The sequence below is a fragment of the Podarcis raffonei genome, chromosome Z (assembly GCF_027172205.1).
Source record: "Podarcis raffonei isolate rPodRaf1 chromosome Z, rPodRaf1.pri, whole genome shotgun sequence".
Lineage (NCBI taxonomy): Eukaryota > Metazoa > Chordata > Lepidosauria > Squamata > Lacertidae > Podarcis > Podarcis raffonei.
In genome coordinates this window covers 8,264,805-8,289,642 of record NC_070621.1, presented here as the reverse complement: position 1 = coordinate 8,289,642, position 24,838 = coordinate 8,264,805, and the positions used below count along the sequence as shown (strand labels likewise).

General features: G+C 41.8%; 1 long non-coding RNA gene across 1 annotated transcript in view; it reads right to left on the bottom strand.

The window, feature by feature from the left end:
- The window catches only part of LOC128406623 (uncharacterized), a 32,318-nt gene extending 17,463 nt beyond the window's left edge, over positions 1–14,855 (bottom strand). Inside the window, exon 1 of the long non-coding RNA XR_008328545.1 lies at positions 11,104–14,855. This is a non-coding gene — a long non-coding RNA (uncharacterized LOC128406623). The remainder of the gene's footprint in view (positions 1–11,103) is intronic.
- Between the last annotated feature and the right edge of the window lie 9,983 nt (positions 14,856–24,838).

Here is a 24,838-nt window from a genome sequence, read left to right as displayed (position 1 = left end):
CAGGCAAAACTATTCCTCTTTACCCAGGCCTTTGGCCATTAAATAATCTATGGCCTGGTAAATGTGGGAAGGCGAACTGTTATTATGATTACTTTATTATGTTGTTGTGTATTATGTCTTTATTATTATGCTTCATAAATTGTGTCCTTAATGTTGTATAATCCCCTGGGCTCTTTGGATAAAGGGTGGTATATAAATTTAAACAAAAACAAACAAACAAACAAACAAACAAACGTGGCTGCAATACTTTCTAGGAGCAGTGAGATGTGGTGCTGTCACTCTCAGAGGGATTGCGGGCAGGGTTGGGTGGGGATGACTACCTTTTATGAGCAATTCCTAAGTGTACACAAAGTCACTGGGAATGTGTAAACATATTCTTGACTGGGGGCCAGTTATAGGGAGCATATGACTCCCTTGCTACAACAGCACCACTGGCCTGGTCTGTTTCCAGACACATTTCAAAGTGCTGGCTATAACCTACAAAATCCTAAGGTATAAGCTACACTGGTACCTTGGTTCTCAAATGCCTTGGCACTCAAACGCCTTGGTTCCCAAACACCAAAAACCTGGAAGTAAGTGTTCTGGTTTTCGAACATTTTTCGGAAGCTGAACATTCAATGCAGTTGTCAGCTATTGTTTCTGGGGCGCCTGCACCAATCAGAAGCTGCGCCTTGGTTTTCGAACATTTCGGAAGCCAAACGGACTTCCAGAACAGATTAAGCTTGGCACTTTTGTTTTTGCTATTTATTTTGCGTTTTTGTTTTTGAGGCTTTTTCAGTTAACTTGTTTTTGTGACAGTGTGGAACCCAGTTCAGCTACTGATTGACTGATTGTGTGACTGTGGAAATAGATAAAAGCCCCTCATCCAAACAATGACTATCATCAGTGCTGGTAAGAAAAAAAATAAAAATTAATTTTTATCATCTACAATACTGTCTTATTTATTTTATTTTCAGGTAGGTAGCCATATTGGTCTGACACAGTCGAAATAAATTTTAAAAATTAAAAAATTGTCCAGTAGCACCTTAGAGACCAACTAAGTTTGTTCTGGGTATGAGCTTTCATGTGCATGCACACTTCTTCAGGTACCTGAAGTGTACAGATACAGAAGTGTATCTGAAGAAGTGTGCATGCACATGAAGGCTTAGGTACTACTGGACAATTATTTATTTAATAGTACAGTATATTGATTATTGCTTTCATTTTATGGATCAATGATCTTGTTAGATAGTAAAATTCATGTTAAATTGCTATTTTAGGGGTTGTTTTTAAAAGTCTGGAATGGATTAATCTGTTTTGCATTACTTTCTATGGGAAGTGTGCCTTGGTTTTGGAATGCTTTGGTTTTGGAACAGAATTCCAGAATGGATTAAGTTTGAGAACCAAGGTACTAAAGTATCTGAAAGACAGTATTCCCTCATATGAACCTGCCTGGGTTTTGAGATCTTCAGGTGAGGCTCTTCTCTTGGTCTTGCCACCTTCACATGCATACTGGGTGGGGATGCAGGAGAAGGCCTTCTCTGTGACTGCTGACAGAACCCCCTCCTTGGAGAAACCAGACTGGCTCCCTCCTTGTTGTCCTTCAACTAGCAGGTGACGAATTCTTTGTTCCAACAGGCTTTTTGGAACTAATTGCTTTTAATGAAAGAGCTGGATGCTCTTCTACTTTTATGGTAATTATTTGTATGTTTCTAATAGATTTATATATGTAAAGGTAAAGGTAAAGGGACCCCTGACCATTAGGTCCAGTTGTGGCCGACTCTGGGGTTGTGGTGTTCATCTCGCTTTATTGGCCAAGGGAGCCGGTGTCCAGCTTCCGGGTCATGTGGCCAGCATGACTAAGCCGCTTCTGGCGAACCAGAGCAGCGCACGGAAACGCCGTTTACCTTCCCGCCGGAGCGGTACCTATTTATCTACTTGCACTTTGATGTGCTTTCAAACTAGGTTGGCAGAAGCTGGGACTGAGCAATGGGAGCTCACCCCGTCGCAGGGATTCGAACCGCCGACCTTCTGATAGGCAAGTCCTAGGCTCTGTGGTTTAACCCACAGCGCCACCCATGTCCCATATATGCATATAGTTTTAATTCTATCAATTGTTTAATTGTTTTGTAATGATTGTTTTTTCTACACTTTTAGCTGTTCTTATTTTTATCTGTAAGCTGCCTTGAGTCGCTGGCAGAGGAAGGCAGGGTTGGGGTGCGCACCAGGTGTCAGCCGTGAGGGCAGGTGACATCGCCGCACCACCCCTGCTTGCTGCGTGGGCAGCGCCCCTGGACACTCGCCACGCAGGCGGTGGGCCACCAGGGATGATACTCCCACAGGTGGCTAGCGGCACCCCTGACGCTCATCGTGCGGGCGGCTAACGGCGCCCTTCCCGACACTCACTGTGCAGGCAGCTAGGGTAGCTCACCATGCGGGCGGCAAGCGGTGCCCCCCCTCATGCTCGCCACATGGGAAGCGGGTGGCTAAGGACACTTGCTGTGCAGCCAGCTAGCCCCCTCCCCGGGCCGGCTAGCCACACCCCTGCACCGCTCCAGGTGCCAGGGCAGGTAGCTCCACCCCTGCCTTGAGTTCCAGCAGGGAAAAAAGTGGTACATAAATAAACATAACTATAAAAAAACAGCAACAATAACAACATATTGGTTGTATCCAAGTAAGTCATATTCAGAGTAGACCAATTGAAAGCAATGGCTCAATTTAGTCATGTCCATTGATTTAAATAGGTCTACCCTGAATATGATATAGTTGGGTACAACCCTTATGTTTATGTGTCCCATTGACTTTGTCTATTGCTTTATTTCTTAAGATCAGTACTTTTTTCATGGGGTACTCAAGTATATATCCTTGAACATCTGAAGCTGGTGGAATCACCAAGAGGATCACCCCTGGAAGGGTCTACAGCAGCCTTTCTCAAACTTGTGTCCCCATATGTTATTGAAGTCTCTTAGACATTTGTGGCCTAAGTTACACAGAGCTTGAACATCTTGAATTGGGCCTGGAACTGAAGTGACAGCTAATGCAGCTGTTTTAGAACCAAGATTATAAGAGTTTTAAAGGCAACCCCAACCTGCATTTCGGACCAGTTCAGATTTCCCAGTCTTCTTCATGAGCAGTCCCACATAGAATGCATTGCAGTAATCCAATTTGGAAGTTACTAGAGCATGGAGTAATGTCTGTCCAAAAGAGGCTATGGCAATAGTACATAAAAACATATGTGAAACAGACTCATATTACACCATATGCAGGAAACCACTCACAATATAGCCAAGAAAAAACTACAACCCATTAAACAGAAAGAAAATACAAATTTTCTTGTGAAGCTGAATGTAGGAGGAATGCACTGTAGTAGAGTTGTTGAAAAGATCTCCGGATTATATCTCATTTCATTACTTCATCAAAGTAATATAGAGGGGTGTGATTTCTCGTGATTGACAATTGAAAACAACCCTCTGCCTTCTTATGTGTCCTTTCCAAAACATAGATTTTCTTTATCTACCTATCAAACACCCAATTAAATCAAAGAATAGGCTTAATCTGGCAATATAAATTAAATTGCCTTCTTAATTAATTACTTGAGTCTGAATCATCTAAAGTAGCTTAACCAGAAGAATTTCCCCACATGGGGTTTATTGTTCCCCAAAAGTCTCACTCAGCTCAGTGGCTCTAAGTGTGCATAGGAGGGTGACCAATACAATAAAGGTCCCTTCCAGCTCTAGAATTCTGTGATTCTATGAGACCATTGATCCTTTTAGCTCAGTACTGTCTACACTGACAGGCTAATATTCTGTCTGTTATAGCCATGTTGCCTAAACTTACTCACACTTGGCTAGGAATCTAGGGTTGTCTCCAACTATATTTTATTCAGAGCAGATCCATTTAAATTAATGGACCTACCTTAGTCATGTTCATCGATTTCAGTGGGTCTAATCTGGGTAGGATTAGCATTGGATACAGCCTGCAAACTTGTAATGGTTTCCAAGTTAACCTTTGTCTTTGATATGGTATTGGTATAATGGTTTTAAAGCAGTGACAGAAGATATCACTAATTATTTGTAGTGCTTAAAAAAAAAGCTATTCTGAACTATCCATTTCCTTCCAATTCAGAGGTGTAAATTACAACTGTAACACAATTCTTGTTTCACTGTACAGTCGTACTTTGGTTGTTGAAAGGAATCAGTTCCGGAAGTCCATTCGACTTCCAAAAATGTTCGGAAACCAAGGCACGGCTTCCGATTGGCTGCAGGGGCTTCCTGCACTCAATCGGAAGCCTTGGAAGCCACATCGGATGTTTGGGTTCCAAAGAACTGGAACCCAAACTGGAACACTCATTTCTGGTTTTGCGGCGTTTGGGAGCCAACATGTTCGACTCGCAAGGCATTTGGGGTCTAAGGTACAATTGGGCTGACATTGAGTTATACTCAGAGAAGACCCATTGAAATTATTAACCCAAATTACTCATGTCCATTGATGTCAGTGCCTCTACTCTGAATAGGACTAATATTGGCTCCAACCCATCATGTTTTAACTAGACACTCAGAGTATACTCACTGAAACTAAGTTAGTCCATCATTTTCAATGGATCTACTTTGAGTAGGACTAGCATTGAATGATACTCACTATTTTTCCATAATTCAGCTAAGTTTTACTCATAGTAGACCCTCTGAAATTAATGAGTCTACTCTGAGCAAAACTTAGTTGAATATGACACTTGGAAATAAATGGCCCTAATCAGTTTCAATGGATCTCCCAAACTGAAATAAATGGAAATAATCAGTAGTCTATTTCTATGCCATGTTTCCTGAGCATGCCAAATGAACAACAATAAAGATAACAATTCAAAAACAAATCAGAAGTCGGAAGTTCAACATGGAGGAGACCTGCCTAAACTCAACTGGAAGAGAATATATAAGCACATATCATAGAATCAAAGAATCAAAGAAATTGTAGAGCTGGAAAGGAACCGAAGGGTCTTTTAGTCCATGCAAGAATCTCATCTAAATCTCATGACAGATGGCCATCCACTCTCTGCTTAAAAACCTCCAAGGAAGGAGAGTCCACAACCTCCTGAGGGAGACTGTTCCATAGTTGAGCAACTCTTACTGTCAGAAATTTCTTTCTGGTGTTTAGTCAGAATCTCCTTACTTCTAACTTGAAGCCATGGGCTTGGGTCCTATCCTCCAGAACAGAAGAAAACAAGCATGCTCCATCTTCCATGTAACAACCCTTTAGATATGTGAAGATAGCTATCAGTCTCAGTTTCCTCTTATCCAGGCTAAACATACACAATACCTTCAACCATTCCTCATAAGACTTAGTTTCCAGGCCCTTGGTCATCTTGCTTGACCTCCTCTACACACGTTCTAGCCTGTCAACATCCTTCTCTAATTGTGGCACTCAGAACTGGACACAGTATTCCAGGTATGTTCCAGGTGTGTTCTGACCAAGGAAGAATAGAGCGGGACTATTACTACCCTTGATTAGTACACTATACTTCTGTTGATAAAGCCTAGAATAGCATTCTCTTTTTTTGCTGCCGCATCACACTGTTGACTCATGATAAACTTGTATTCTACTAAGACCTCAAGATCCTTTTCAGGTGTCCTCCATCTTATATTGGTGCAGCAGGTTTGTCCTGCCTAAGTTCAGTACCATACCTTTGTCCCTGCTGGCATTTATTTTGTTAGTTTTGCCCAGTTCTCCAATCTGTTACGGTGATTTTGAATTCTGATTCTGTCTTCTGTGGCATTAGCTACCTCTCCCAGTTTGGTGCCATCTGCAAATTTGACAAGCATCCCCTCAATTCCTTCATCCAAGTCATTTATGGAGATGTTGACCAGGACAGAATTCTGTGGCACCTCACTTGTCACTTTTTTCCAGGATGATGAGGAACCATTAGTGAGCACTCTTTGGGTTTGGTCAGCCAACCAGCTACAAATCCACCTGTTATCTCATCTGATCCATATTTAACCAGCTTCCTCATGAGAATACCATGACCCCAGTCAAGCTTGCAAAAATCTATCATTTGCCCGATAATAAATGTTGGAAATGTAAGGAAACCGAAGGTACATTCTTTCACCTTTGGTGGACGTGCCCTAGGATTAAGGCTTTCTGGGAAATGATATATAATGAATTGAAAAAGGTATTTAAATATACCTTCTTGAAGAAACCAGAGGCCTTTCTCTTGGGCATGGTCGGCCAAGTGGTGCCAAAGAAGGACAGAACGTTTTTTATGTATGCTACAACAGCAGCAAGAATACTCATCGCAAAGTATTGGAAGACGCAAGATTTACCCACTCTGGAAGAATGGCAGATGAAACTGATTGACTGTATGGGATTGGCAGAAATGACTGGCAGAATCCGTGACCAGGGAGAAGAGTCGGCAGAAGAAGATTGGAAAAAATTTAAGGACTACTTACAGAAATATTGTAAAATTAAGGAATGTTGAATGATGCTGGATTGAAATTGAGTGGTTTCTAGCTGTAATGATATAAAGGAATATGAAAAAAAAAGGTTTGGATAGAAAATAAGGTGGTATTATAAGCTGTAATGCTTTAAGTTAAGGATTTGCTGAACAAATAATTTGAAATGGAATACAAGAAGGGGAGGTATGAGGAGGTCAGAGAAATATGTTATTGAAAAGTTTGTATTATGAACTATATGTCTTTTTTAATCTTTTTGTTTGTTTTTTGTTTGCATAAAAAATTGAAAACTTCAATAAATATCTTATTAAAAAAAAGAGAGAGAATACCATGGGGGACTTTGTCAAAAGCCTTACTGAAATTAACATACACTACACCCAAAGCATTCCCCTGAAAAGGAGTGCTAGAATTGATAGCACCTATGGTGTCGGGGGGGGGGGAGACACCAGAGGCACCAGATATGGAGACACAAGGGGCATCAGCCCCCTCAATATTTTGAAGCAGGAGGCCCAGCACCCCCAAAATTGAGGGAGCTGACATCCCCCACTGCCGGTAGCCCTCAACATGCCCCCCACCTCTGCTGGGGAGCCCAGGAGCTGGGAGGGAGCTGGGATGAGTGAGGTTGAAGATCACCCTCCATGCATTCCACCCCCACTTGGTGCATCCCCACTCGATGTCCCCATTCCCTACCTCATATGCAAGCACTGGCATCATGGCGGCAGGGGCAGGATGCCCACGCAGCCTGGCCTAGCCTGGTGTGCAAGCACTCGTGCACTGGGCAGGGCACAATACATCACATGATGTGTCACATGACACGCTCCCCAGATGTGGGGGCTAGTCGGCACCCCTGAAAGGCACACAAACCACCCACAGGCAATGGGATCCCTTCTTCTTATCCGTAGCCAGAAGCACATTTCTTCCTGCGTATGCTGGGAGCTTTTTCTCAGTTCCCACTTCCAGCTGTGAATGTCAGCCTCCCCCCACCCCTTCTGCCAGCCGCTTATAGTACATCTGCAACCCTGTGAAAGGATGGGATGTGTGCTTTTAATTGAAAAAAGGCGTCAGGCTCTGGGGACACAGCAAAGTCATTGGGAGCATGCGAACAGCAATTTACATTGTCAGTTCAAGTTACAGTCACCCTGGCATGCAAAATCTGCAGATGTCAGTTACTCTATATGTGACTTTGACACGCCACAATGAAGTGAGGGGTGGGGGTGTCACCATCATCCCTTTTCCAGAGCTTTACAATGAGGTCTTAATAAATGGTGCATGTGATATGATGGATGGAGCTTAGATACTTGCAAGCATGTTTGCTTGCGCATGGATACAGAAAAGGTGGTGTCGGGTAAAGCTTTGTGCACACATTGCAGTGCATTGGCAGCAGCACTCCACTTTTCTCACCAGATGCCCTCAAATAGCTTTTTGCTGTTTTTGTTATGCAGCCTTTTGAGAGAGAAAATTAACTGTCCATTTCTTGTTCACCACATAAGGAGGAAACTTCCTTGTCTCCTTTCCAAAGCAGTGTGAACCTCTGGCAAATATAGGCAAAGATGTCTCAGGTGATGTTCAGCAATCATTTTATACAGTGGCCTAGTAAGTAAAACCTGTTTATTTTCCAAGTCAACCTGTGTCTGGGCTATACCACTTCAGACTGCATGCATGCAAGTTTAGGTGGAGGCTCACATGGTGGAGTGCTCCTCTGTATTTAAAATACCAGCATGTCAGGGAGAGGCCCAGGCTAGACGTAAGTTTTCTACGTGCATGGTATCATTTTCATTTTCTATGGAGGAGCATCCTATCCTATGAGCTCCTACCTTGAGTCCCAAATCGTGCAGCTTGGACAGAAGTGGACAACTTCATTGAGACAGAAGCATCTCCAGTCAATCTGAACCCAAATTTGCAAGATCAGACTAATGTAATGCTACAGCTCAGCTATAGTTCTGTCCATCTATACTACCATTACACACACACGCACACACACATATCCCACCTTTCCCCGCAAGAGCTCCAGGAGGTGTATGTGGCTTTCCCCAGTCCTTATTTTGTTCTCACAACAATCCTGTTCAATAGTAGGCAGTGCTGAGAAGCCATGGCAGATCCAAGCATGGTCGTAGTGAGGATTTTTGTTAGGGGAGCAGGCCTTGGGGGGGGCAGGCCTTCTGTGGGGGGGGCAAACCTCAGTTTACAATGTATTTTTATTTATTTTTATTGATTTTAGGGGGGGCAGCTGCCCCCTGCCCCCCCTTGGCTATGCCCATGGATCCAAGGTCACTCAGTGTGTTTTATGGCTGAGTGGGAATTTGAACCTTGGTCTTTCAGATCCTAATCCAAAGCTCTAACCACTGCACCACTCTAGTTCTCCAGTAGCACTGTCTACTCTTCACTGACAAAGATTCTCCAGAGTCTGAGTCTGAGACTTTTCCCATCACCTGTTACCTGAGATCCAGAGAAACTGGGGATTGAGCCTGGGATTGAGCACGAGACCTTTTGTGTGTAATAGCAAGTGATCTACCACTGAGCTATAGGTCTCCCTGATTAGTCTGATCCTGCAGGGGAGGTCATTTTATACATCTACATTAATCCCAGGACAAGGATGAACTGTTGCCTGTTGGGCAACTAGCAGCTTGCTACCGTCCCACCACCAAAAACCAAAAACAAAACCCTCAGTGAACCTTTCCCATATTCAGGAGCCTGAATCCCTCCTTTGAAAATCACAAAAATAATAGCTGTGACCATTTTCATCTTGAACTTAGTAAATATCCACAGAAATGCATTGGAAGCCTTCTTCACAGGGTCCTTATGATGAAAAATTGGCTAACCCCTAGACCAGTGGGATATAAATGAGGAACTGTTTTCAGAAATTGACCACCTAGTACTGCTGGCATCAACAGTCTGTTTTCAGTTTCAGATCAAGTTAGAAACCAGCCCAAGGTCATTCAGAATCCTGGAGATTCTCTCTAGTTCTGCTTATGCCTTTTCAAGCAAGTGATAACTTAACACTTTTTGCCAGCAGGTAAATCCTTTACAGGAGTGTTTTGCTGAGTGTAAATGGATCCCCTCTGCTAATGGCCCAGTCCATCACCTTGAACTGTACTGCTATCCCCTTTCATATTCATTTAAAAATAGGAAATGGTGAGTCTCAGGTGTGCTTGCAATGGATGCCCTTGCTGAACAGGCAGTGCTTTGAAATGCCATACCAAGAAGCATCGCCTCCCAGCAAGGAGGATTCTGAAATTACGTTGAACATAGGTGGCATTTCAAGAAGCTAAGGTTTCCCCTCTAAAAATCATTTTATGAAGTCTGACTTCACCCAACACATGGCATAGCCAGGCTTTTGAAATATGCTCAGATTTTCCCCTTTCCTTTCAAGGTACTCAAGTAATGGGAGGGGCAGAGGGCATGAAAATTCAGGAAGATGTTATGCAGATGCAGCAACTTGTACTTCTCTGGCTCACCACATGGAGCAGCTACACACATATTTGAATGAACATAGGAAATGGCCTTAAGACTCAGCCTAGTAGATCTAGCCCAGTATTGTCTAAACTCACAAGCAGCAGCTCTCCGTTATTACAGGCAGGGGTCTTTCCCATCCCTACCTGGTGATGCTGGGAATTTGACCAAGGACTTTCCGTATACACTGAGCCCAAAGTAGATGTCCTTCCTCATCTGCGGGCCTTCAATCTGAGTCCTTGAAAGGCGTGTCTTAGAAGATGAATAGGACAGAAATGCCTTCTTCAGACTTGCCTTTACATGAAAAAATTTAACTTGGTTATTTAAAAAAATGCATTTGGAAGCTGCTGTATATGATCCAACTGTTGTTCCATCTAGCTCAGCATGGTCTACTCTGGATGCTGTGGCTCAAGCTAGTTCAAATGCTTTTAACTGGAAATGCCAAGATGTGAAGACAGGGTGCCCTGCATCCAAACCATAGGCACTATGACTGAGCTTTGAGAATGTAAGAAGAACCCTGCTAGATCAAGTCCATTTCCCCATTCTCTCTAAAAGACCTCTTATAAAAGGGACCGTTTTAATTGCAGAGAGTTTCATTCTCCCCCATCTTTCAAAATCTTTTTTTACTTGAGTCTATACTTTACATAATTATCATGAAATAAATGCAGATTGTTAGTGGTTAACCAATTACATATTTTACAGTCTTCATCACCTTAATTCTGCTTATTTCTTGTTAAGCTTATTTTCCTTGCACGTCTATTCTTAGCTAACATTTTAGTTTTATTCTAATTACATAAAAACCTGCCACGTCCCCATATTGTTTTATCATTTCCAACACCTTTGTTTAGAGTTACCATACGGCTGGAATTTCCCGGACATACCTGGAATACTGACCAGAATAATACAGATATATGGCAACCCCATGCCGGCTGTGTAGTTTTTGCTGATTTTCCTAAAACATAGCTCAAAAATGACTTTTTTGTGATTTTGTCAAAAAAGCTTATATATATGTTTAGTATCCAGATTTTCATTTTTTGAAATATGGCAACCCTATATTTGGTACATTTTCCCCTGGGTTCTCTAACATTGATACAACATCGTCTGCAAATGCCTTCAGTTTATAACTTTGTTGCCTCAATTGGATTCATTGTACCGCTTTATTATTGTTGTGGAGGTGTGGGGATGATTAACAAAATCAATCCTTCTGGCAAACTGGGAATATCCCTTCACTCACCTACGTTTAGGATATTCCACACCTTTCTTCAGCAGAGTTTCTCTTTCTTTGAGAAAAATAAGTGGCTCCCTTAAACTAAGTTTTAATAAAAAATAAAGCTACAACAAAATAACATGAGAGAAGCTAAATACAACATGAGGCAAGTCTGAGGCAAGAAACAAGAAGAGGCAGTTGGTCCCTCATAACTGACACTCTTAACTGAACACACGCTGAAGGGAGGGGCTGATTCCAGAGCAGAACACACAAGCCCCGCCCACCAGATACCAAACATTCTACTGATCAAATTGGGCCCCAGTGTTTTTCTCACAATCCCCCTCTCCCTGAGCCTAATTTGAATTAATCATATTTAATTTAGCACGTAATTTTTCAAAACTTTCTTTAGACAAAGGCTTTGTTAAAATGTCAGCTATCATTTCTATTGTTGGACAATATTGCATTTCTATAAATCCCTTCTGGCTCAAATCTCTTATTGCATGACATTTTATGTCTATATGTTTGGTACATCAATTTATCTTCTCTGATTGCACCGATTTCAGATAAATCTGATTGTATTCCATTAGCTTAAAGGGCTTAGAATCTGGCATTCCCAAATCCTCTAAAATTTGGTTAAGCCATTGTGCTTCTTTGCACACTTCTGCAGCAGAAACATACCCTGCTTTGTTGAAGAGTGAGCTACTGAACTTTGTTTATGACTTGCCTAACTTACAGCTTCATTCTTTGTCTCCAACCCAGTCTGCATCTGAGTATCCCACTAATTTGGGATCCTTTGCAGCTGACAATTTTAATTTAAGATCAACCTTTCCCTTTAAATATCTTACTTTTCAATGCAGTCCAGTCTCTTTGGGTAGGTGAACTCACCTTTCTGCATAGTATACCCATTGCTGAGGCAATATCAAGCCTACTTGTAGTAGCTACAAATAATTTACCTATTACAGTTCTGCACAATTCATTATTACATAAATATTCACACTCAACCTCTCCTGAAAGAAAATTAGTACATTGGAGTTGACACAGAATGTTCTTCTTTCAAACCGAAAAATTATATTAAGTCAATTATTTTCTGCCTTTGATTAAGAAGAAAACTACCATCTTCCTCCCTCTCTTCTTGCATGCCCCCAAAATAAGATACGTTTCCTAGTCTTTTAATTTCTACAGTGGTACCTCTGGATGCAAACGGGATCCATTCTGGAGCCCCATTCGCACCCAGAAGGGAACACAACTCACATCTGCGCATCTGGGTGTTGCTCTTAGTAGAAAAAGCCAGAAGTTCAATTCTTGTATATTCTTGTTTGTTTTCAGTAACCAAAATTATATCATCTAAATATACAAGCAAAATAATTCTTTTTTCAATTCATTGCCTTGTATAGAGACATGGATCTACTTTACTTTCTAAAAAACCTCATTTTAAAAGCAGATTATTTAACTTTTCATTCCATGCTCTCTCAGCCTTTTCTAAACCATACATTCCCTTCCGCAGTTTACAAACCAGCCCTTCATCTCTTTCAAATCTTTCTGGCTGAATCATATACAATTCCTCTTCAATTTCCCAATTTAAGAAAGCAGACTTTACATCCAGTTGTTCAACACAAGTTGCTTGGATGCTGCAACACTAAGTAAAATTCTAATTGTAGTATATTTAACTACAGGCGTGAATGTCTCATCATAATCTTCAACATATTTTTGTGTCTATCCTTTGCTACTAGCCTTGCTTTATACTTTGTACATTTCCATTCTCATTTAACTTTTCCTTAAACACCCATTTGCACCCTATAGCCTTTTTACCCTTTGGCAATTTAGTAAGTGTCCAAGTGTTGTTTTATTCAACGCTCAATTTCTTCCTTGTCTGCTTCTATCAACTTATCAGCTTCTTCTGCAGGAAGTTTGTCAATTTCTTTCCATGTGTCAGGTTCACCATTGTTGTTGTTGTTTAGTCGTTTAGTCATGTCTGACTCTTCGTGACCCCATGGACCAGAGCACGCCAGGCACTTCTGTCTTCCACTGTCTCCTGCAGTTTGGTTAAACTCATGCTGGTAGCTTCGAAGACACTATCCAACCATCTCGTCCTCTGTCGTCCCCTTCTCCTTGTGCCCTCCATCTTTCCCAACATCAGGGTCTTTTCCAGGGCGTCTTCTCTTCTCATGAGGTGGCCAAAGTATTGGAGCCTCAGCTTCACGATCTGTCCTTCCAGTGAGCACTCAGGGCTGATTTCCTTCAGAATGGAGAGGTTTGATCTTCTTGCAGTCCATGGGACTCTCAAGAGTCTCCTCCAGCACCATAATTCAAAAGCATCAGTTCTTCGGCGATCAGCCTTCTTTATGGTCCAGCTCTCACTTCCATACATCACTACTGGAAAAACCATAGCTTTTACTATACGGACCTTTGTTGGCAAGGTGATGTCTCTACTTTTTAAGATGCTGTCTAGGTTTGTCATTGCTTTTCTCCCAAGAAGCAGGCGTCTCTTAATTTTGTGGCTGCTGTCACCATCTGCAGTGATCACGGAGCCCAAGAAAGTAAAATCTCTCACTGCCTCCATTTCTTCCCCTTCTATTTGCCAGGAGGTGATGGGACCAGTGGCCATGATCTTCGTTTTTTTGATGTTGAGCTTCAGACCATATTTTGCGCTCTCCTCTTTCACCCTCAATAAAAGGTTCTTTAATTCCTCCTCACTTTCTGCCATCAAGGTTGTGTCATCTGCATATCTGAGGTTGTTGATATTTCTTCCAGTAATCTTAATTCCGGCTAGGGATTCATCCAGCCCAGCCTTTCACATGATGAATTCTGCATATAAGTTAAATATGCAGGGAGACAATATACAGCCTTGTCGTACTCCTTTCCCAATTTTGAACCAACCAGTTGTTCCATATCCAGTTCTAACTGTAGCTTCTTGTCCCACATAGAGATTTCTCAGGAGACAGATGAGGTGATCAGGCACTCCTATTTCTTTAAGAACTTGCCATAGTTTGCTGTGGTCGACACAGGCACTGCTTTTGTGATGTATGATAGTTGCTCTGCTGGCACACCTTTGTTAACTCATGATGAGTGTCTGATTAAAGGTTCTAATTGTTCATCCATATCATCACACGCAGCTTCTTGTCCTGACTCTGTTTCCCCTGGTAAAGTATGGTATCTTACTTGGACTAGTTTTCTCTGTTCTTTCAACTTCTGTGATCAGTTTTACTGGAACCTCTTCAGTTACCAAATCAGCATTAGTCTGTTTCTCTTTAAAATTGTTCTGATTAGGAACACATGCACAAGATTGCTCTCCTTCTCTAAAATACACTACTCACTTTCACTTCTCCTGTCCTTGGATTAAGAATTATGTAACCTTTGCACCCCTTCTCAAAGCCGACAAATATTCCTAACTCAGTCCTGGTGCTAAGTTTGGTATGTCTTTGTGCTGGCACATATGCAAAAGCTTTTGTTCCAAAGACTCTAATGTGACTGATGTTCAGTACTCTTCCAAACCAATGTTCAAATGCTGCTTTATTTGCAGCTTTTGTTGGCAGTCTGTTCTGCATACATCTGACCATCTCCATCAGAGAGCAATTCTTTCTCTCTGCTATTCCACTTTGTTCTGGGGTAAATGGGGTAGTGTGCAAATGTTTAACATCACCGCTGTCTGAAAGTATTGCTTGTGGCTTCCTTCTGAATTGATTTTTAATGCTTGCAACAAGCATCTTCAATTTTTCTACAGTTTCTGATTTGTCCTTTAAAATATAAGTTGTGTAGTATCTGGAATAATCGTCAATAAATGTTAAGATATACTTATTTTTCCCATGAGACATCAGTTGAATTGGACCATATATATATATATATATATATATCAGTATGAGTAAGTTGCAAAGGCTCTGTTGAGCTTCTCTAGTTTTGCTTGGGGAAAGAAGGTATTGTTCTCCAGCAAACAACTTTCACATACTTCACTAATTCAGGTCAACTTTACAAGGTTTAATTTCCATTCCTCTCACCAAACCTTTCTTTGGCAGGTCTCCAATAATCCTGAAGTTTCTATGTCCCAGCATTTTCTGCCATTGAGGAATACAGGTTGCACTTGAATTCTTTTTGACCATATTCACCCTTTCTTGACCTATATCTAGCACAAAGATTCCATTCTTTTCAAAATATTGTGCATACAGAACTCCATCTTTGGTAATTGCACATCTGTTGTGATTAAAATTTCCATCAAAACCATGCTTGGTCAGAGTTGACACACTCAGCAAACTGTCTGTTAATTCTGGCAAGTAAACTACATCTCTCACTTCATTACAAACAGTTTTTCTGCCTTCAACACACTTATCCGAACCTGCTCCTTTTCCTTGCACAGAAATTTGTGGCCATTTGCAAATGTAACTGTCTCTGATGCGTTTTCATTTAACCCTCTGAAAAAATTAGCATCGCACGTCATGTACAATGAAGATACTGAATCAATTAACCAACTAGAGGAGTTACTGTTAATAGCATCTGTTTTCCTATAACCTGAGATTGCTAGATAGTTCTGATAGTACCACCCTGGAACCTATCTTTATTAGTGCCACTTTGTTTTGTACAATTCTGTGCAAAATGTCCCATTTTCTCACATGAGAAGCATCCAGTTGTTTCTTTTTTGTCTGCGCCTTGAAAAGCACTTTTATTTTTAAAATTATACTTACCAATCTTTTGTACAGCAAATACTTGCGTTTCACCCTCTGCTGCCTTTTCTGCTCTCCTAGCAGCCTCCTCTTTAAGTCTTGATACAACGTACTTTTATGCCGAGTTTATCTTTAGTCTCTAGTGCATATATCAAAGAATTGTAACTTTCAGGCAGACTTGCAGAATTAAAATCACTTTGTCCTCTTCTTCAAATTTCTTGCCTATAGTATTTAAATGATCAATCAACTCTATCACTTGACTTTTCTAAATCTCCATTTTCTTTCAATTTAATACTAAACAGCTTTCTTGATAAATACAGTCTCTCATTCAGAGTGTTCCTCTCATACAACTCTTTCATTCAGACCTTGCCACAACTCCATGGCAATCTTAAAATTGCTTATGTGGTGTAAGTCACTCACATGAGTTGAACTGTCTGCCCTAGCGTTTCTGTCCTGCTTTTCCCACTTCACTTTCTCTGCCTCTTCTGCTGGTGCAGATTTTTCAATTGTTTCCCACAAATCCTTCTTCACCAGCTCATTCTCCATTCTAGATTTCCATAAAGGATACTTACTTGAAGTGAGAACAGGCACAGCAGGCTCTAGGGCTTCCACAGCTTTTATATATGTGGCCATAATTTCTTTTCTCTCTGCCAGACGGGGCCCATAACCCAATTGTTGTGCAGCGGGGATGATTAACAAAATCAATCTCCTGGCAAACTGGGTATATCACCTCAGTCGTGCAGTTTAGGACATTCCACACCTTTCCTCCGCAGTTTCTTTCTCTTTGAGAAAAATAAGTCACTCATGTAAATGTAAACTAAGCTTTAGTAATAAAGAAAACTACAGCAAAATAACATGATATGAGGAGCTAAATATAGCATGAGGCAAGTCTGAGGCAAGAAACAAGAAGAGGCAGTTTGTCCCTCATAACTGACACTCTCAACTGAACACACCCTGAAGAGAGGGGCTGATTCTGGAGCAAAGCACACAAGCCCCGCCCACCAGATACCAGGCACTCTACTATTCATATTATTATTATTATTTTTTATTAAATATTTATTGGTATTTTCAACAAACATATAACAATCAAAAACAAAAAATAAACAAAATAAAAACAACACAAAAATACATAAAATTTAAGACTTAACAAAAAAAAAGAAAAGACACATAAAGTTTCAGATACTTATTTTCCTTAACCTTATTTCTCAGACCTCCTCACACCTCCCCTTCTTGTATTCCAATTTAAATTGTCAATTCAGCAAGTCCTTAACTTATTTCTTCACTTTAACTTGAACATTTGTTCTAACATACTGTTATTTTACTTTACTTCTTTTTTCCATTCCCTCAATTTATTTTTACCAGCCTTATTTCTATTTAATTTTAAAAAAACCAATTTTACCTTATCAAATTTACACATCAATACTTATACCTCATTAATTATTCTTAAACCTTTTTCCTAAAGTCGACCAAAATTTCCCTTCCACGATTTTCCCAATTTCCATACAACTAACAAAATATAAAAAACAAGGCAGATTATACTTATGTACCCTTTGGATTCCCAACCTCCACCCACCCTTTTCCCGGTTCCAGTCCCCGACCAATATCCATCAGTCTTTATGTTATTTAGCCTGGAGATCTCACGTCCGTCTACTATTCAGATTAGGCCCCAGTGTTTTTCTTACAATTCTCTCTTATTCGTCTTGTCAATACATCTAATACCAATATAAACAACAATTGCGATAATGGGCAACCTTGTATTGCACCTTTCAAAACTGAACACTTTTCAGTAAGATTATCATTTACTATAACATTTGCAAATTGTTCCAAATATATTGCCTTAATTCCTTTACTCAAATTCTCTCTAAACCCCATTACCTCTATTAATTTCCCCATACACTGTCAGCTTGTGCATGGGCGCACAAAACAATGGGCTATATATCCAGTGCCCCATGCACATAGTTTCACTGACACATTTCCTCCCCACCCCCAGTGTCTCTGCCAAAATCTGTTCAGGGGTGCCTCCAACCCTCCAGAATTCCTTTATATTTATTTATATATTTGTAAACTATACTTTCATATGAAATATCACAAGGCAGTATGCAGTCTAAAAACACACTGTTACAAAAAGTACACCAAACGCACCAATACGAAATGGTTATCAAATAATCTCAGGTTTGAAAGGCCTGTCTGAACAATATCATTTTAAGAAGATGACTAAGAAGAAGCAGGGATAGGCTCCGGCTGAACCTCTGTTGGCTAGGAGTTCCACAGGGCCCGCCATGCAAAAGGATTGGGTTCATCTGCACCTCAGGGGGCATGGGGGGACCAACTAAAGTGCCCCATTGGAAGACCTCCATCTGTTGCATCAGCAGAGCTGCAGTGTTTATAGTGACATAGAATTTATAGGGGTACTTCCCAGCCCCCCACATCCTCTAGTTGCCCATCTAGAAGCAATCAGAACCTGAGTAATAGATTTTGACTCCTCTCCACTTTGTCAGTCTGCCAGTCTAATAACTATTATCCCCCAAGATTCTGGCAGAAGAAGACAGCTTACCGACACAGATTTAACAGTCAACTCACTTCAGTAAGATCTCGTATTTCTTAGGACTTCATTACATTTACAAAATACTTTACTTATTCATTTACTGGTTCACTGTGAATCAGTGTCATCTGGCATTACAACAGCACTACAATGAAGTCATAAAACACAAAGCGTCTGCAGGCTCTTTTCAGGATCATACATTTCTCAGGTGGGTGGGCCTCCTTTGTTGCTTCCTTGGAAAAGCAGAAGACACATGCCATGATACTTGTCTGTGGAGCTATATCAGGGGGAGGGAGCAGGAGTTGCCAATTTTTTGAGGCCATTGGGAACATTTGGAATGTTGTGGAAGTGCTGTGGGTGCCAGTCACAAAGTGGCTGCTCTCGGGTACATAGTATAAGACAGAATGACTGCCACATCTAAAAGGGGATTTGAAAAAAGAGTGTAAACAATGTTCTTCACCCTCACCAGCTATTCTTATCTACATTTCCAACTGTCAGGGGAGTCTTACCCATAGAGGATAGTGGCATGGGGTGCCAGGGTGCCAAGTTCTGGAGGGTGCCAGGGAAGAGGCAGAGGCTGGACGCAGCACCTCCCGGCTTCAGCTCACCACCCTCGCCCACTGCCATGCCGCGCCAAAGCAGCGCTGCACCCAGAGCCTCTGTCTACCATTGCCACCACGGCACGAAGTGGCCAGCTGAGCTGGGAGCCTCTGCCTCTTCCTTGCTGGAGGAGCCGCCCTCCAGCCACTGCCTGTCTCCTCCAGCCCCACCGGCAGCACCGTCCTCCCTAGAACACTCTGGGAAATGGGTGTGTGTGTGCCGGAGGGAGCTTTGCACCACGGCGTCGGATATGGTTAAGACGGCCCTGCCAACTGCTACACTTTGTCAGAGAGAGACTCACTTTGCACCTCCCCTGTTTTGAATAAGTAGAGAAGTAAGTGTCCAAACCTGACACATGGAGAAATGTGCACACTTTTTCTTTATATTACAATGACTGGTTCTTTATTTTCTGATTCATTTTCCAATGCTTTATTAGAAGGAACATCTGATGGGTTTTTTCCTTGCCCTTTTAAAATAACCAAATAAATAAATAAATAAAATATTATTAAAGGTTTTCTTGGTTTACAAAAGAACCGTATTTTTTGCTCTATAAGACTCACTTTTTCCCTCCTAAAAAGTAAAGGGAAATGTGTGTGCGTCTTATGGAGCGAATGCAGGCTGCACAGCTATCCCAGAAGCCAGAACAGCAAGAGGGATCGCTGCTTTCACTGTGCAGCGATCCCTCTTGTTGTTCTGGCTTCTGAGATTCAGAATATTTTTTTTATTGTTTTCTTCCTCCAAAAATTAGGTGCGTCTTATGGTCTGGTGCATCTTATAGAGCGAAAAATGCGGTACATGCATTGTCTCTTTTTTATGGTGTGTTTTTAATTTAGGAGAGGCTGAGACAATGGAAGCAAGAATTGGGCCAGAAGAGTGAACTGTTTCTCAGCCCAGGTGGGTTTTTGTCTGAGACCTTTCTCAGGTGCCAAAGGAGATATTGGTTGGCACATTGGCACATGTGCAGATGCCACATTGGTGACCTAGTTCATAACTACTAGTGATCTAAAATTCTCCAAGTGTTGTTGCTTGTGTAGCCCAAAGCATAGCTCTCCATGCTGTGAGTGGTATCAATGCCTGGCATCCTTGGGCAGATGCCAAGACTGTTCCCTGCCCATATTGTGGATTTGCCATGGATAGGTGGATGGATTTAACAGTGTAATGCCCTGACCTAGCATCACTTAGAGAGATTCTGGGGAGTGAACACATGGCTTGACAGAACTGCCTAATGGTACTCATGAATGTAGGGTTGGCATATCTTGAAGAGCAAAAAAGAGGACAGCCTGAGCCAGGGAAAGAGGCATGTAGGCATGGGCGCGCAGACCCACCACAGTTGTATCCATGTGCCTCTTTCCTTGATTCAGGCTAGCAGTGGTCAAAGCATACAGAGCACCCACACCCATGAACCTCTTTCCTTCCTTGGGCTGGCAGCGGCTGGGGCTTGTGGAGCAGCCCAAGCCCAAAAGAAACGCCCAAAACCTGGACATTTCCAGAAGCAAGGTCAGGTAGGTCTCAGACCTTTGTAGGAAACACAAATTCTGACTCTCCTTCTTGCCAGATCCCTCTGGGTAATCCAACCAAACCCATAGCGATCTGTGTCTATATATAGTCGGTACAGGGAGCAGTAAACTTGGGGGTGCAGGGGGCTTTATTTGTAATTCAATGGACCAGTGGGTTTCTCCCATTCCTTTCCTTGATTATTCTTCTGGGGTTCCTCTCCTCTTAAATTCCAGTTCAGATAGGAGAATTTCTAAGATTAATTCCAGACTTGGCACATGCACAGTTTTCCATTCCACTGCATCATTCCCTCCTCATTTACATACACCTACATTGCTAGTTTGCTGAATAAAACACACACACACAGGTAATCATTCATCAAGATTCATTTTGTACAGTGTTTTAGTACAGGAGTGGGTAGCCTGTCACCTTCAAGATGTTGCTAGATGTTGGTCTTCATCTTTGACCATTAATCATACTGGTTGGGGATGATGGGAGCAGGAGTCCAGCAGCTGGACTGCCACAAGTTCCCCATTCCTGTTTTACTGATTCACATACTGAATAAAAAAAATGTGTGCAAATGTTATTGATGCACATACCATCATGTTGCTTGATTTGGTAGGGGACATGTTTCATCAGTTGATGCAAGAAGATTGATACAGTAGTGGAGCAGTGTGTGAAATAAACCAACACAAATGAACTGAAAGATGCAGAAAATTGGTCTCACATCATTATTTGACTACAGGTACCATCAGCCTAAACCAGCATTGTCATTGGTCAGGAACTGTGGAACTTATAGTCCAGCAACATCAGGAGAACCACCAGTTCCCCAATGCAGCTGTACCAAATTTGTAGTTTTTTATTTTAAAAAAATGAAATGGAGGTTTGCTTAATGCATCATTTCCACTTTGGAAACAAGTCTAGGTAATTCAAAACTCCACAACATCAGGAGAAACTGGGATCATTTTGGAAACATCCCTATCTATTTTAATCTTTGTGGTCTGCTCTTTGGAGAGCTTTCCACTAACCTATCACAATGTGTTAAGAACAGAGAGTATTGCAGAAAATTCATTTCTTGGATCTCTGGCCACTAGAGATTATTACAAATTTAATGGATGGCACTTAAGTGTTTAACTGTTGTACACTGTGCCCCTCATAAGCTCAGAAACAGACTGTTCTTTTTCAAGAGACAAGAATCTTGTCTCTTTCTCCCCATCTCCACACCCTCCATTAGCTTCCAAGGTTCTGGGGAAGGTCAAACCATTACATCACCAATTGCACCTCAGTAGACATGATATGATCCCCAAACTCCAGACCTGGTTTAAAACAGAAAGCCAGGCCAATAGGCATCCTTTAGGAAAAAATATAAGAGCTGGGAAAAGGAGAAAGAGAGGAACACGTGTTCTCCAACTGTTTGGTTTCTATAGTTGCTCTTTTGTTACTATCTCCTCTCCTCCTCTTATATATATAGCCAGTGCTGGTGCAGTAGTGACCTTGGGCCAGTGACTGCCTCCCAGATTGACCTACTTCATAGGGTTGTTGTGGGGATTGAATAAGATGGGGGGGGGGGAGAAAACAGTGTATGCTACCTTGAGATCCTCAGAGAGGAAAGCTGGGCTATTAATGCAATAAGTAATTATTATACATCTAATTGTAAACTATCCTGTTTCACCAACATACAGGTCTGTACTTATGCACAAATTAAATAAGCTTCAGTTTAGGACCTCGGATTGTGATGGGGCTCTAAATACAAAAGATAAAATACTAATTTTCAAGATTTACATAAATGCTTTAAAATAAGGGAAAATAAAGACCCTAAACCAAACATTATCATTCTGGTATCACAAAAATGTATTAAGTGCTAAAGGATTATTTGATAGCCCGGTCCGTTTACTGAATCACTTTGGCACAAACTGCTGGAAATCATATACCAATTTTGGAAAAAAAAGTAAAAATAATATACAAGTTTAGCACCCCGTTTCCACCACTCTCACCTCCCACCTCTCTTCTCCTTCAATCCTATTCTAGATACAACATTGTCTTACACTGAACATAACTAAGAGATTCTATGATCTGGAAAAAAAAGAAAAAAGACTTTGGAATGGAACAATGACTTGGAAGAACCACCACCATATAATATTCATTGCTGTCATCCAGCTATCTACTGGAAACACAACCTTAGTAATTCAGGAGACCCATAGGAAATGAATGAAGTCCCAGCTAGGGAAGAAATAATCTCAGTTTTGGTTTCTCTCACTTTCTCTTTGTGAAGGGATCTCAGTTGGCATGGCCAATCTGTGTATGGCTCCCCAGCTTGCCTGACACACTGCAAAGACATTAGGGGAGAAGAGGAGCTGTTAAGGGATGCCACACATCAGGAGGATACAAAGAGTGTCCTGCTTAAAAAATTGTGTGTGGGAGTGCCTGGGTTTGGGCCCCAATGAAAAATCCTCCCTCCCATGAGGGTTGGACCAGTTAAAAAGGGTTGGACCAGTCTATACATGGGTGTGGCAATCACACAGGGCCCCCAGACGTTTCACAGTCTATTGACCCTGTGCCACCACTGCGGTTGCTTTCTTCGCTGCCACGACCCCGCTTCTCATGGAGTCCAGACAGTTATTAACATAAACAAATAATCAAATTTATTTTTAAATGCAGGAATAGGCGTGTGGTTACAGTTTATTTTTCTCTTGTCAGTTTCCTAATCTTAGCTCCTAACAACTTCAAACTGAATTATTCCCAACTATCTATCTGACTCAACCTAACAATTCCTCTCACTCTCTCACAATACAACTCTACCAACCCACTGCCTGTTCCACCCTCTGACAAACCTCAACTCCCAACTCCCAAACCTCAACTGACTTTCAAAATCCCCCACTCTATCTTTTACTCCCCCCTTGCATTCTCACTGGCCAATCACATCACACCCATTTTAACCCTTTCCTTGACCCATCCTAGGAGGCAAACGCCACAATGGGATATAAAATAAATGTGTGGTCTCTTTCTAATGTTAATAATAAATATGATACTATTCATACCTGCTCAGAATATTTAGATCCCAATGACCCGCTCACCAGGTCCCAGTGGTGGGTGAGGTTTGTGGGCCGGTGCGCAGCCTCACCATCTTCCTGAAGTCATGCCATTCAGTGGCCATTGCTTCTCCCCTTTGGTTGCCACGGAGACCTCATGAACGTGAGTGCTCTGGTGGTTCACATCCCTGTTCTAAATGTTTTCATGCCAGGTCCTATTTTCATAGCTTCTGGAACTCAGGACTCACCTCGGGAGAGAAGGAGTTTAGAGTGGCTGCTGGTACTTTGGGCTCCTAGTCAGCAAAAGGATGTACTCAAAAACGACACGCTTTTCTCCCTAGCCCCCTCCCCAGTCTCTCTTGCAGCTATATTACCTCTCTTGTGCGTATACCCCAAAAGGAAGGCGGTGAAATACCTGGAGGAGAGATTTTGTGAAGGCTTTCATATCCCAGCCGAAGGTACTTTGATTACGACTAACCCACCAAATCAGAAGTCAGTGAGGGAAATGCTAGACATCACTCAGAAAAAGATTGAAAAGGAGTGTGACCTTGGCAGGGTCACAGATCTGTTTCCAAATCCGCCTTTTAACAAATTTATAGTGTCACTCCTCAGGATTATACCCCCCAAAGGTCCTGGGTGAATTCTGCATGATTCACAACTTATCTTACCCAAAAGGTGGTTCAGTAAACAACATCATCTCGCAAGAGAAGTGTTCTGTTAAATATGCATCATTGGATCATGCAATCAAATTAATTAAAGAGTGTGGCCCTGGAGCCCTCTTGGCAAATTGTGACATTGAATCTGCATTCCGCAGACTACTCCTGGTTCACCTGGATGACTTCTGGTTGCTGGGTTTCAAGTTTCAGGATCAGTGGTATTTTGACAAGGCCGTGCCCATGGATAGTTCCATAGTGTGTGCCAACTCTGATACTTTTAGCACATTTGTTGAGTGGGCTATGAAGGTAAAGTCAGGCTGCCCCTATGTTATTCAGTACTTGGATGACTGCTAGATACTGGGTCCTCCGGACTCAGATGCTTGCTCTGGGGCATTAGCTTCATTTATCAAAATTGCTACCAATTTTGGCATACCCTTAGCAGCAGAAAAAATAGAGGGCCCGGCCAGCAATTTGTCATACTTGGGAACTGAGCCTAAACATCTCGTTTACCACAAGCTAAGTTAGATACTCTTAGGTGTTTGTTAAATTCCATGATTTCTCTCAAAAAGACCACCCTGTGTCAGGTGCAGTCCCTTCTAGGGCACCTCAATTTTACATGTTGGGTCATTGGCCTGGTAGAGCTTTCTGTGCCTCTCTTGCGCATCTCATAGCAGGGGGAGTTGCTCCTCACCATCATATTAGAATGACACGCAGCATAGGAGAGGATCTCAAGATATGGTTGACGTTCCTCAATAATCATAACTTGGGCTCATTTTGGCAGGAGTTGTT